Here is a 13702-nt window from a genome sequence, read left to right on the forward strand (position 1 = left end):
GCTGGCGGCGGCCTCGGGATCGCCTAAGAGCTGGCGCGCCTGGCGCGCCGCCAGCTGCGCAGCCTAGCTACCAGCCAGGGGGCACACACGCACGGCCTGGGGCCCGACAGGGGCAACACACGCACACACACGCGCACACACACCAAACGCAAACCACAGCACACACACGCGCACACACACCAAACGCAAAACCACAGCGCACACACACACACAGAGCCGGGCATCCGACCAGGGATCCCGTGCGCCTAGCTCAAGGAACCCAGCGACGAACCTGCGCTGTCACCCGCACTGTCCGCCCCGGGAGGCCTGGCCTTTTCCTTTTCTGGCCCATCCCGTCGGTCCTATCCCGTCCCGTCCCGTCCCGTCCCGTCCGGTCCAGTGCAGTGGACGCCGCCGCCGCCGCCGCTATGGGGACCTCCTCCCGCCGCCCGCTCACCTCCCTCCCACAGGGGCCACAGCCCAACCCAAGGGGAACCGAATCAGCAGCAAGTCCCCACCGCCACCACGCCCCCTGCCACCAGATCTCCCTGTCCCGCCGCCAACGTGCATTCCCGGGGTGGCGGGGGCCCTTGATGCTTCTCTAGCCCCAGAGGTCTGCCTTCTCCACACAGGCCTGCAGGCCTACCCGGCAGGCCTGCCCTCCCCGAGGGGAGAAATCACGAGTGGGCCTAAGGGCCGGCACCCGAGGCAGCCTTCTCACAGTTCAGGGGACAGCGAGGAGGCCGGGTGGGGGATCGGGCGGGTGACGAGCGTGCCCACTGACCCAGGAAGCACAGGGCTGACCGTTGCTTTCCGCAGCCAGCGAAACACAACACGGGAGCGTGCCACGGGACACACGGGAGCGATGAGAAGAGAAGAGGACCAGACGGGAGAGAAGAGGAGAAGAGCCGGGAGGGGAGGGGAGGAGAGGGGAGGGGAGGGGAGGGGAGGGGAGGGGAGGGGAGGACAGGACAGAGGTCTGGGCAAGGCAGCGCTGGGGAGGGGAGGGGAGGGCAGGGCAGGGCAGGGCAGGGCAGGGCAGGGCAGAGGAAGAGGAAGGCAGGGTAGGAGGGAGGGCGGGAAAGAGGAGGTGACAAGAAGAGAAAAGGGAAGAGAGGAGTGGAGAGGTTGACATGAGAGGGGCTGTGAAGGCCTGGACAAGTGTCAGACTTTCTTTCTACTACGTGGCCACCGGGAGAGCAGAGAGGAAGGGCATGGCCTGGCCGGGAGCTGGGACCCGTGGGAGCTGGGCAGCGGAGGAGCGGTTTGGGCCAGAGACCAAAAAAGCAGTCCGGGACAGGCCACGGGGTGGGGACCGAAGCCGGCCGGCCGGAGGGGCCCAGAGGAACGGGCGGAGGGGGTGGCATCGCACGCACCCGTGTAGCCAGGTGGGCCCGCAGGTGCTAGGTGCGGGCCGGCCCCCCGCAAGGCGGAGACCGCGGAGCAGGGCACTGCGGTGGGGGTGGGGTGGGGGTGGGGGTAGGGGATGGGGGGAGGTCCGCGGCGGGGCTTCGGGGATGCCAGTCAGCCCGGGGCCCTCCACTCCAGGCGTGGCCTCCTGGCGCGGGCGGCCCCCCACGCCCGCGTGGCGCACTGGGATGGCAGCCAGGTGTGCGGTGGGACACAGCCCGGCACCATTCCAACCCAGCCCCCCACCCCAGCCCCGGGCCCCCGCACCCCAGTTCCAGCCGGCCTGCCCCTTGTGGGCGGGCCGTTGCCTCTGGTCAGTGATAGGAACCCCGCAAAATGGGCGCTTTGGCTTGGGCGGGCCCGTTCAATGGGAGGAAGCCCCAGGGTGTCGCTGGAGTCTGTGGCCCGAGGTGGCGCAGCCGTGTGAGGAACACCTGGCGGGTAGTGAGCGTGGGGAGCGGCGGCGGCCGGCCGTGGTCCGGGTGGGGCTGGGACGTGACGGTGAGCGGCGGTGAGCGGGGCGGTGTGCGCCTTTGGTGGGCTGGAAGAGGCGGAGACTCGGCCGGGCCGTGCAGTGAGTGCTCCTGAGGTGCAGAGGGCTCATTTGCTGGTGCCGCGTATTTTTAGCTGCAGGCTGTTTTGAAGGGTGACAGATTGGAGGGCCACCTTTCCAAAGAAAGGCCAAAAGCCTGTAGCTCTGGTTCTCCTCACTTGTGTATTATAAGTCCTTACTAGGCCAGACCTTGCTTGAAATCGGGCGCCTTCACGTTGCTTTTGCTGTTGAGGCTTGCATTGAGTACTGGACTAATAGCTGCACAGCTTGGCGTGGTGTCAGCTGTTATATGTACCAGCAGTGTGACAGGTCCTGATGCCTTTCTGTCCTGTCTTGCTTTCTGGGTTTCTCAGTGTTGCACTTTGATGAATGACAGTTTTGCCACCGGACATTTGTTTCTCATTTTGTTTCAATGCCACCGTGCCTTCTCATAGTCTTTCCTATGTTACTTGTCTCAGTGGTTAATGTCACCCGGTGGAAAAGAGAAAATATTTCATTGGAAAACCTACCTTGAACTAAAGAATCTCAAAATGCAGCTTTTGCCAGTTGCTCCAAACCTGTTTAAGGTATCTGGTCTATTCTTCTTCCGGAATTATCATGCTGGTAATGACCTCTTGGCTGTGATTAACCGAAAGCCTCCATTGTTAAGGCTTAGAATGGTGGGCAAAACTCTAGGTAGGTTATATTCATCGTGTTTGTATTTGTGCCATGCCATGCAGCTGAGCTTTCTTATTTCTTTCAATTTCTTAGATTGGTTGGTTGGTTAAATGATTGGAGAGAAAGTCTCATCAAGTAGCCCACTTGATTTTGCTGTGGTTTAGCCTACGGCTGTGTAAATGTTTCTGTGGGCCTTCTGTCTAAGCCTCCTGAGTGCATTAGTTATGGGTATGAACCACTACATTGGCCTTCTTCCTTTTAATGATCCCTTGGTAGAACTTTCATAACTTGCTCGTCTTGAAGAGCACTAAGATTCTCTTAGGTCCCTTTTCTTTTCCCCTTCTTTTTCACCCCAACTGCACACTACTACAGATTTCTCAAAATGAAGGATGCACAGTTATGCTTCTCCATAGAGAGACTGCAAACAGCACACTATCGTTTCCATCCCCTTGATTGGAAGGATTTGAAAGAAGAATTCAAGTCACTTGCAATCCCTCCCACCACCACCCCCAGAAAAAGCACAGAATAAAAGAACCAGAAGAGGAGGTACATACTTGGGAAAACAACCTGGTCAGTGTTTCCTCTTGTGCCAGTGGATGCTGGCCTGCAGCCAAGACAAGAGGCTTCTGTCTCCCAGATGGCTCTTGCTGTTTCTTGGAATTTTGGTTCAGCAGTTATTCTTGACATATGAATTTGAAGGATGTAGTCATGCCAGGCATTCTCATAAACTGAACCCTATGGTAACAGCACTCCGATGGCAAAGCCCTCTCAATAGATGTACTGTACACACTCAGCAGTACACAATTGTTGCACTGACCTATCTCCTGCACTATCTAGAAGATCTCCACAGAGCTTAGAATCTCTGTAACCCACAAGGAATAGGAGCATCAGTGTTTTTTTCTCACCTTTAGGGTTTTATTCTTTCTACGCTATGTAGCATGTGGGGTGTTTCTGCTGGCCCAAAGCACAAAGGTCTGCTATGAAAGTGGGGAACTTCCCAGGTGCTCCTGCTGTTTTATGTACCATTGTAGGAGAGGCTGGGGACACTTCTTTGGGCAGAGGAGAGGCTCAGGTATGGTTGTTGCAGAGGAAGTTCTGGAGCATGCTTCATGCTGATTCTTCTGGTGTCACACTTGCCTGAGTACAGGAAACTGGCTCTGTCTGGGGCCCCACCACTGCTGCTGTGCTGTTGGTAGGAGGGGAGCCACAAAGCCCTGCTAGGGGTTTTGCAGGGCAGTGGACTTTTTTCTAGGTGAGGCAGGGGATTGATGGTTAGCTGTCCTGGAGGCCTTCTGCCTTGCATTCTGGTCCTCCTTGGGTGGCTGACTTCCTGTTTTATTATTCTGGTATTTCTCAGATCAGGGCTAAGCGTAGAGATCAGAGGCTTGTTGAAACTCCACTGCCTGGGGTTGGTAAAGGCACAGTGGATGGCAGTCTTCAGGCAGCAGTGCAGCACAGTGAACACCATCTGACAGAAGAAGTGAGGAAAGAAGGCAAAATATGCAAAAGGAAAAAAAGAGAAAAAAAAGGAAGAGAAGAAAAGGAACGGAGAATAGAGGAAAAACAAGAATGACAATATTTAAAAGGTCAAAAAGAAAAAAAGTTAACTGGTGTTAAAATCTTTCCGTGGTGGCTCACACCTGTAATACCAGCACTCAGGAGGCTGAGTTGGGAGGATCATTGAGAGTTCGAGACCAGTCTGGGCTACAAAGTGAGCTCAAAGCCAGCCTGAACTGCATATTGAGACCTGGTCTCAAAAAAGACAAAAAAAAAAAAAAAAAAAGAAGAAGAAGAAATCTTTCCCATCACTGAAAATCAGCTTCCCAAACTAAAAGGACCAATTCTGGGCCCAGCCATGGCCTTACGCAGGCACCTGGATCCATAACAATGACTTTTTGCGCAATGGTGGCCCTGCTGTGCCTGCTGAGAATCCAGAGTTGTTGGGCTCAATAGCCTTTTATACTAAACAGAAGGATGAAGGGTCCTGAAGGACTTTCTGTTTAAGCCAGTGGTAGAAATTGACATTTACCTTCTTAGAAATTAAAACTTATAGGATAAGATGTTTCAGTGGCCTTGTCATTTCTGATTTGAAAATCCATAATACTTTTTGACTTTTAAAGCTCTCATTAAATTAAAATGTTCAATTCCTTTTTCTTTAAGATCTGAATGATTAGTCTCAAACTGATGCCACAACTTAATGAGCATCCTGGTACTGCAGAAAATATTCTGTTGTGGAACGCACACTGAGGTATATTATCAGCATTTATGAAACTGGGAGGAAGGTAGCTTTTAACATACTTTCCCAACAATATAAGTGGACTTCTTATCAGAAAATTGAGAGGTCAGAAAACAATGATATATTCAAAGTATTGAAGGAAAGGAAAAAAACTGTTAACAGAGAATTTTATATCCATGAAAACTATCCTTCAGCCTTCCAGGGGGAGAATCACCAGTGTCTCCTGAGATCTGCGCCATGTTGGAACTTATGAAGCTGGGAAACCAAGCAACCAGCCTGCCTCCCTGCTAAGCAACAGTGAACCTACTGGTGCACGGCCTAGAGTCAAACATCCCACTTCCCCTATCCCGCTTCTTTTGTCCTGCTGTTAGCGAATGGAACCAGAAATCTAAGGATCTCTTGGGAGGTTGACCATAGCAAATAAGGGGGATTTCCTTCTACCATCTCTTTGAAGGCAAATATTTTTATTACTGTTTTTCTCTATTCTGATTAGTGGTACTGCTCTATTCAATATTCTGTTTTGATAAGTTCTATAATGTTCTGTATTTCATTTTATTTTGATATACGTGATTGAATGAACAACTATTGTAAAGATAACGAAATATACTATGATACCTGAAAGGGTTGCTGGTCCAGACCAGACACTGTAGCCAGAGAAAGCCTCAGCCGGAATTAGGGAGCTCCTGCCTCCCCCGCCCCTAGAGATTTACCTGTAACTCTATACCCCCCACCCTTCAGAACCTGCCCCTGGCGCCAAAGGTGTGTCAATGAAATACCTGTGCATCTCTAATGGCCTTAGGGCATTGCCCTAACCTTAGGCTACTTATATTCCCCCACGCCACGTGTCCGCGGGAGAGAGATTGCCGGATTCCAGCGGCCAGCCTGCCAGTCCTCTCTCCCCAGAATAAAGGCCTCTTTTGTTTTATACTCCTCATCTTTTGGAAGTATTTTTCATCCTCTGGAAATAATCCTATCAATACCTATAACTGTTATCCCAGTAACCTGCTGTGAAGTTCTGTACCAATTTCACTGTATGATCTTAATTGGCTTTATTCTGTCTTGTTCTGTTGTATTTTACTACTGTCAAAATAAAATTTAAAAAAAACTATCCTTCAAAAATGAAAGAGAAATGAAGACAATTCCAGATCAACAACAGCTGAGCAGATGAGGGCCACTGGCCTGTCATGTAGGTAGGCCTCAGGTAGTCCAGCAGGTGACATGAGAGTCAGACAGAAACTCAGGGCCACAGATCTCAACAAAGTAAACGTGGCAATTACAAGGCTAATATTACTGAGACATTAGTTTGTATTTGTATGTTCTTATATTCTTTAAAAGACTAATGCATAAAAAATAGATGTGTTTATGGACACATAATACAAAAAGATGAAATTTTGTGACATCAGTAAGGGTTGTGGACAGAAGCAAAGGAGCAGTTTTTGTATATTTAAATTAAACTGCTATAAATTGAACTGGTATTCAAATTCTAGTGTTGTAATTTTAATATCATAAATGCAACCCCTATGCTAACTCAAAAGAAAATAGATATAGAATATACACAGAAGGAAATCAGAGAGAAATTCAAATCTTTCATTAACACTAAAAGAGATTGCAGTGCAGGAAGTTGGTGGGGGGTTGGGCATTAAAAAACAGCAGAATTCAGGAGTAACACCTTCCTTATCAATAGTTATTTCAAGGGTAAATGGAGACCAGCAGAAGAGTAAGAACACAAGATGCAACTATGGGCTGTCAACAAGACAATCCCTTTAGTTTCTTTCTTTCTTTCTTTCTTTCTTTCTTTCTTTCTTTCTTTCTTTCTTTCTTTCTTTCTTTTGTACCAGGGATTGAACTCAAGAGCATGTGCTTGCAAGGCAGGGATTTATGCCTGCTGAGCTAAATCCCCAGCCCAATCCCTTTCTTTTCAACGATACAAATAGGTTGAAAGTGAAAGTAAGGTAACCAAATACCAGACAAAATAGAAGGTTACTGAGAACAAAGAACACTATATAGTAGCAAAAGCTGTAACACACATACATTTATAAAAAATTACACACATTTATAAAAAAAGTGATACACATTTACACACCTAATAGAACATCAAAATGTTGGAAGCAAAAATTGCCCCAACTGAAAAGAGGAGAAGACAATTCTGCAGTGCCGGCCAGACTTCAGTACCCTACTCTTATTTGGGGGTGGAACAACCAAACAGAAGATGAGCAGATGGAATCCCTGAACCTCAGAGCAAAACTATGGATCCAGCAGACAGACCTGGCTTTCTCATCCGGCTTTCTCATGGAGTCTCAATGGTCCTTGGGAATATGGGAAACATTCCTAGGATATGTTGGGCCAAAATTTAAGTTTAAATTTTATTATCATTTTTTTTAGTGCTGGGAATTGAACTCAGAGCCTTGTGTATGCCAGTACAACACTGCTGCTGAGCTACAGCAATAAATTTATATCCTGAAATGCTTACATTGAAAATCAGTACAGATTTAAAGCCAACACCCTCACTTTACAATTTAAGGAATTAGCAAAAGAATAAACTGAACCACAGGCTCAATAGCAGAATAAAGGAAATAATAAAGACAACAACAAATAAAATGCAAAACAGGAAACAATAGAGAAACTCAGAGGATAAAAGTTGCTTCTTCAAAAGTAGCCAAAAAGAAACACCAGTGCTAAATCTTAGTTAGAATGACTAAGACAAAAAGGAATAGACTCAATTTTAGAACTGGAAGTGACAGTTAAGGCATTCTACTACTGCTACAGAAATGAGGAAGACTGTAAGGACGCCTATGCACAGCTGCACACCCCATACTGAAAGATCTGAGACAGAGGACACAACTCAGAAGAAAATCCTGCCATGACTGAATCACAAAGAAACAAGCCCAGAATTGGTCAGGAGGTCACATCAACAGTTAAAGACGTCTCCACACTGAAGAGCAAGAATGTTTCAGGCAAGACAACCAAAACTAGTTTCATTTGTTCATCGCGTGGAAAAATACTTCTGTTGATAGCTGTTTAATCATGCTGGGTTGCAGCAGCCAAATGTACTGGGGCACAAAAAAAAAAAAAAAAAAAAAAGGAAGGATAGAAAGAAGGGAAGGGAAGGGAAGGGAAGGGAAGGGAAGGGAAGGGGGAAGGGAGGGGAGGGGAGGGAAGGGAAGGGGAGGGGAGGGGAGGGGAGGGAAGGGGAGGGGAGGGGAGGGGAGGGGAGGGGAGGGGAGGGGAGGGAAGGGAAGGGAAGGGAAGGGAAGGGAAGGGAAGGGAAGGGAAGGGAAGGAAGGAAGGAAGGAAGGAAGGAAGGAAGGAAGGAAGGAAGGAAGGAAGGAAGGAAGGAAGGGAAAAAAAAATTTGTTGAAGACACAAGCCTTGTGGGAGGTGGGAGGACAGTGGGAGTTGTCAGTTGTGCGATGTGAACCGACGTCCAGCAGAGGGCAGCATTACCACACGCCAAACGTTCACCCAGGTGCAGGAGGGTCTGAGCATGCTCACTGCTGAGATCCATCAGCGAGCTGGCGTGGAGCACCTGTCCTGTGACATCTTTATTTCAAGAAAACCTCTCAAGATAGGCTTTATTATGTGTTTGGGTTTTAAAAAATTTATTCTACACATAAGGAGGCTGGGTTCAGAATGGCAAGTAGCTTTTACAAGGCCCAGATAGTCAGGCTCCCTGTTTGCTTTTTGTAAGTCACATAAGGTGCTTGCCATGTGCAAGGCATGGCCAGAGCACCCCACATGTGTAAACTCCTTTAATCTAGGTGCTGTTGTCACCATCCCCACAGGGGAGGAGACAGATCAGAGTGTGGAGAGGCGGGAATGGCTCCACATGGGCTGTGTCCCTCTGCGGGCCTGCATCTGTGCACCTGGTCCGAGCACTGGCCTTGCCCTGCTCCTAGGGCTCATCATGATGGTGGTGGTCACTGTCCCTCTCTGGTTGCGCATGCCTGGCAGCTGCCCAAAGAGCACCTCCCTTCCTTAGCTTAAATGACACAGCTGTCTCGGGTAAGGATAAGAAGGTGGAACTGCTGTGTCCAAGGCTGAGAGAATATGGAGCTGTGCCTTGTCCTTGCCGTGTTAAGGTTTCCAGAGAAACAGAAGCTGTTGGAAATGTATGTGCAGAGGGCAGGGAGAGAGAGGCAGGAAAGAAACTGATAATGATAATAATAGCTACGGCTTTGGAACAGCCTGTATGTCCATCACAAGTGAATGCATAAACAAAATGTAGTATTACATACAATAGAGTACTAATATATCATAAAGAAGGATAAAGTCACTTGTAGGAAAATGGATGTACTTTGAGACCATAATATTGAGTGAAATAAATCAGATGCACAAGATTAAATATTGTTTTCTTTCTTTCTTCTTTTATTTTCTTTCTTCTTTTTGATTTGTTTGTTTAGTGTTTGTGAGACACAGTCTCAGGCTGGCCTCGAGCTCATGGAAATCCTCCTGCCTCAGCCTCCCAAATGCTGGATTACAGGTACGGGCCAGCATGCTTTACTTGGCGTGCATGGCTTCTCTTTCTCTTTCATATTTTTGAGAAGCCCAAAATATAAATAAAGGGCCAAATAAAAATAGATAATAGAAAACAGGGAGATAGATCTTTCTTAAGTGGGAAGGAAATGAAGAGGTGAGAAAGGGATTGAAGAAAGAATTAAAAGATGCATGGTGTATCCACAAGGAATGAACTGCAAACATGTACTAATGCAGATAAACAAATACATAATTTTTTTAATTATGTGCATTGGCATACGTGGCTATGGAGGCCGAGAGAAGTTCTAGTATCTGTCATTCGAAATCTACAGAATCAGGAACCCCAGTGGTATAATTCTGTCCAAATTTCAAGGCCTCTGAACTAGGTTGGGTGGTGTGGGGTCAGAGGTCTGAACCGGATCTACAGCCTCAGAACCTGCGTCTCTGTCTGAGGGCAGCAAGGATGCTGTCCGGTTGCAGCAGAGAATGATTCCACCCTTCCTTAGCCTTTTTGCCCCCCTGCCCTTGGGCTGCTGCTGCCCCGTGGATGGGAGCCAGTCTCCTTTCCAGACCAGATCGAGTGGAGGGGCTGCCTCTCCACACAGACCGCGGGTGCCCGGGGTCCTGTATCCCCAGTCTCCTGCCTTCCCCTGGCCCAGGCCAGGCGACTCGGAACCTCCACATTCCCCTTCTCACGTCCTTTGCTCCTTCTGTCAGTTTCTTACTACTTTGTTGCCCCCCTCATTTTTTTCAATTTCCTTTTCTTTCTCTTCTCCATGTTTTTCTTCTTCTTTTGGTCTCTGTTCTTTCCCATTAGGCATGCAAACTAATTTGTACTGTCTCAGTACAAATCCAGTCCACCAGAATTTTGAGTAGGGAAAGTTTGTTTTATTTTTATTTATGTAAGTCCAGAGTTCAAAGCCAGGGCCTCATGCAGGCTAGATACAAGCTTTAGGGAACATTGGATTAAAGAATAATTGAGTATAGTGGGATCGGTTAACAAGGGCTCTACTGGTAGGAACAAAGACAACAGTAGAGAAACAGGAGTGGTGGGCATGGGAGCAGCTATGCTCCCCAGGGCTGGGATGGAGGGCCCAAGGGAGAGCTTCTTGCTCCCTGGCCCTTACCGGGGGAGCATGGCTGGGACCTACTGGCTGGCAGAGGGGTTTCTGTATTGCCAGGCTTCAGGAACTTTCTGGAAACTCATTCACCATCACGACCTCAGTTTGCCCTCCCGGTGCCAGGAGATGGTTCTTAGGAGGGTCTTGTGCAGCTCCCAAGGGAGGTCTGGGGCTGCCCCCCCCCCCAGGGGAACCATGAGGCTGGTTCTGAGGAGGCAGCTGCAGACCCCAAGCACACTGTTCCCTTCAGGCCTGGACGGGCAAGCTGGCCCCACACTAGGACTGAGACACTGTCACAGCACAGGCAGAGGCCTGAATTAGGAAATAAGAGGCAACAAATCAAGAGAGGCACATGTGCAAAAATGCCACTTATTTGAACATGACAGAGAGCAGAGTCTAGGTATCAAGGGAAGAAGGCCTGAGGGACTCACATGCTGGGGATTCTGAAGGGACTGAGGCCAGGAGACATCAGGGCAGGGAAGTGCTGAGCCCCCTGTAGGGCTCCTACATGTAGGCCAGTGGGACACTTGCCTACCTGTGACACTGAGCCCAGGGGAGCGTCCCTGGCTTCTCAGGTTTCTGAGCCCAAGCCTGGCTTGAGCTGGGCCCTTGCCATTCCTGCTGAGTTTGACTAGATCCAGAGAAAGTGCCCACGTTTTCACTTGCCACTGTGTTTTATCAGTGCTACCTTTTTAATAAAGCTACACGATCAGTTTTACTATAATCACTGTGACTTTTTTTGCGTCATTTAAAAATCATATCAATTAAAATGTAACTGAGCTATTGTCAGATAATGAAAAATAAATATTTGTTCTTTGCCCTCAGTTCCTGGCACAAACTCCCAAACCCTTGGAATTTCCTGTGTGACAGTCTTTGGATGTTCACGATAAGCCTCTGTCAACTGGACCTGAGACTGAGTTAATGAGGTGACTCACAGTGGCCCCTGGGAAGTTCACCGTGATGGCCATTTGCTAGAGGAACCAAGCACTCAATGAGAGGATTGATCTCCAACAACCATAGATACAATCAGTCAGGCCTATGCAAGGGAACCTCCACAAAAACAACCGCGCATGGTGGTATACACCTGAAATCTCAATTACTCAAAGGCTGAGGCAGGAGGGTTGCAAATTAGAACCCATCTTGGGCAACTTAATGACTTAGCAAAACCTTATTTCAAATAAAATATTTTAAAAATTGCTGGGGAATGTAATTCTGTACAAAGGCTCTGGGTTCAATTCCTAGTACTGTGAAACAAAATAAAACAAAACACCCTAAACTGTAGGCTTCAGAGAGCTTGTAGCTCAATGAATATATCATGTACCAGGAGTGTGGTGACCTCACCTCCATGGGGATAGAAATCTCTTAACCTGGCACCTTCTAGACCTCTCCCACATGCTTCTTCACCTGGGTTTTTAAAAGTGCTTTACAGTAGTTTCTATAATAAACTAGTAGTTGAAAGTAAAGTGCTTTCCTGAGTTCCATAGGCTGTTCTAGAAGGAACCCCCAGCTTGAAGCCAGTTGGCCAAGGCTATAGGTGGTCTACAATTGCAGTTGGCATCTAAAGTAGGGCCGTCTAGCAGGACTGATCATTTAGCTTATGAAGTTTCCATCAACCTGGGCAGGCAGTCTCAGGGCTGAACCACAAGATATAGGACCACCCCCAAACCCTGCCTATAGGTGTCAGAAGTATTCTGTGGGTGAAAGCAGATGCTGGAGACATCCCTATTGTGGAGACTCTAAATCATGAAGGCATTAAATCACGAAATCATAGAGGCACTATATTGTGAACACAGTTTTGTCTTAGGATTGATGAAACACCCATCTCAGCAGCTGTGTTCTGTTCACCCACTCCTGTCTTGGCCCTTTGGTTTCTCTTTTTTTTTGGTACCAGGACTTGAACTCCGCACCTCGCATTTTCCAGGCAGGCATTATGCTGCTGAGCTATATCCCTGGCTGGTTCCTCATTTGTAATCCGCTTTCTTTCTGGCCTACCCCAAAGCCCTGAGCCACTAGACGAGCTACTTGCTTCACCAGAGGATCGTTTTCCTCTTCTGACTTTCTAACTGAAGGGCAAGGTTGGGAACTCATGATCCAGGGCCAGTCTGAGGGTGTGGGGTAAAAGGGTGGCTCAGAGAGGAAGGGAAGAGCCTGGGCATTCCTGTGGGCACAGGCAGGGCAGTGGCCTGTCTTCATGCGACTGGATGGTGGGACTGGAGAGGCAGTCAGTGTGTCTCCAGGCCACATTAGCCCTTGCAGAAATAGGAACTAATAATCCCACAGACTGGAGCTACTAACAGCAAGACCACAGGACCCAGTTCCTATCCTCTACTGTACTTCCAGCAGGACCCCAGGACTGGGGACAGCAACAGGTGTGGCTTTTACCGGTGGTGTTAGGGTGGCAGCTGCTTCCTCCACTTGGGGTCACTTCCTGGTTTCCTCCAGTTCTCCACGCATGCATTATGTTTTGTTTGGTCTGTTTTTTTTTTTTTTTCTTTGTTTTTTGCTTTTTGAGACAGGGTCTCACTATTATGCAGTGCAGGTTGGACTTGAACTCTCTTATGTAGTCCGGGCTGGCCTCAAATTCATGGTGATCCTCTTGTAACCCAGGGTGGCCATGAATTCATGGCAATGCCCCTGCCTCAGCTTCCTGATTGCTGGGATTACAGGCATGTGCCACCTTGCCTTGCAGGATGGGATTTTAATATTAGACTTTGCTGGTGTATTCAAGTATCTGTGGGTTTTTTCTTCATTAAATCTTAGCCAGATGGTAAACTTTCTATTTATTTATTTATGGTTTAGTGCTAGAGATGGAACCCAGGCCTGGTGAGTGTGCACTTTACCGCTGAGCTACACTTCTATCCTCAGCACAGTGAACTCCTAATCAGTGAAAAGTAAGAAGCTAGGGGTTGTTAATCAATACTTGCACCAGGTATAGTCCTAGTGACTTTACATATACTTATTGCTACTTTTCAAAAAAAAAAAAAAAAGATCTCATGATTAAATTCATGTAATTGTGTTTTGGGGTTTTTTTGGGGGGGTTACCAAGAATCAAACTCAGGATCTTACACTTGCCAGGCAGGCACCTGTGCCTCTGAGCTATATCCCTAGCCCTAGTTCATCTAATTATATAACTAAATCCTATTATTATAGGTACTTTTGCATGAATGTATAACTAGAAGCACAGCGATTACATGGGGGTCGGAGATGATCATGTGAACCCAAGTACACACACACATATACACATACAACCTGGCTGGAAGAGTTCTTTTGGTT

The 13702-nt window shown here is 48.0% G+C and overlaps 1 long non-coding RNA gene across 1 annotated transcript; it reads left to right on the forward strand.

Moving 5' to 3' along the window:
* The first annotated feature begins 9234 nt into the window (after positions 1–9234).
* On the forward strand, positions 9235–11623 carry LOC134478412 (uncharacterized). Its single transcript, XR_010051034.1, has 2 exons — positions 9235–9315; positions 11255–11623. It is a non-coding gene; the product is annotated as an uncharacterized LOC134478412 (long non-coding RNA).
* Positions 11624–13702: the final 2079 nt, after the last annotated feature.

The sequence above is a fragment of the Cavia porcellus genome, unplaced genomic scaffold, assembly GCF_034190915.1.
Source record: "Cavia porcellus strain 051 isolate PalLab524CR breed Dunkin Hartley unplaced genomic scaffold, mCavPor4.1 scaffold_13, whole genome shotgun sequence".
Taxonomy (NCBI): Eukaryota; Metazoa; Chordata; class Mammalia; order Rodentia; family Caviidae; genus Cavia; species Cavia porcellus.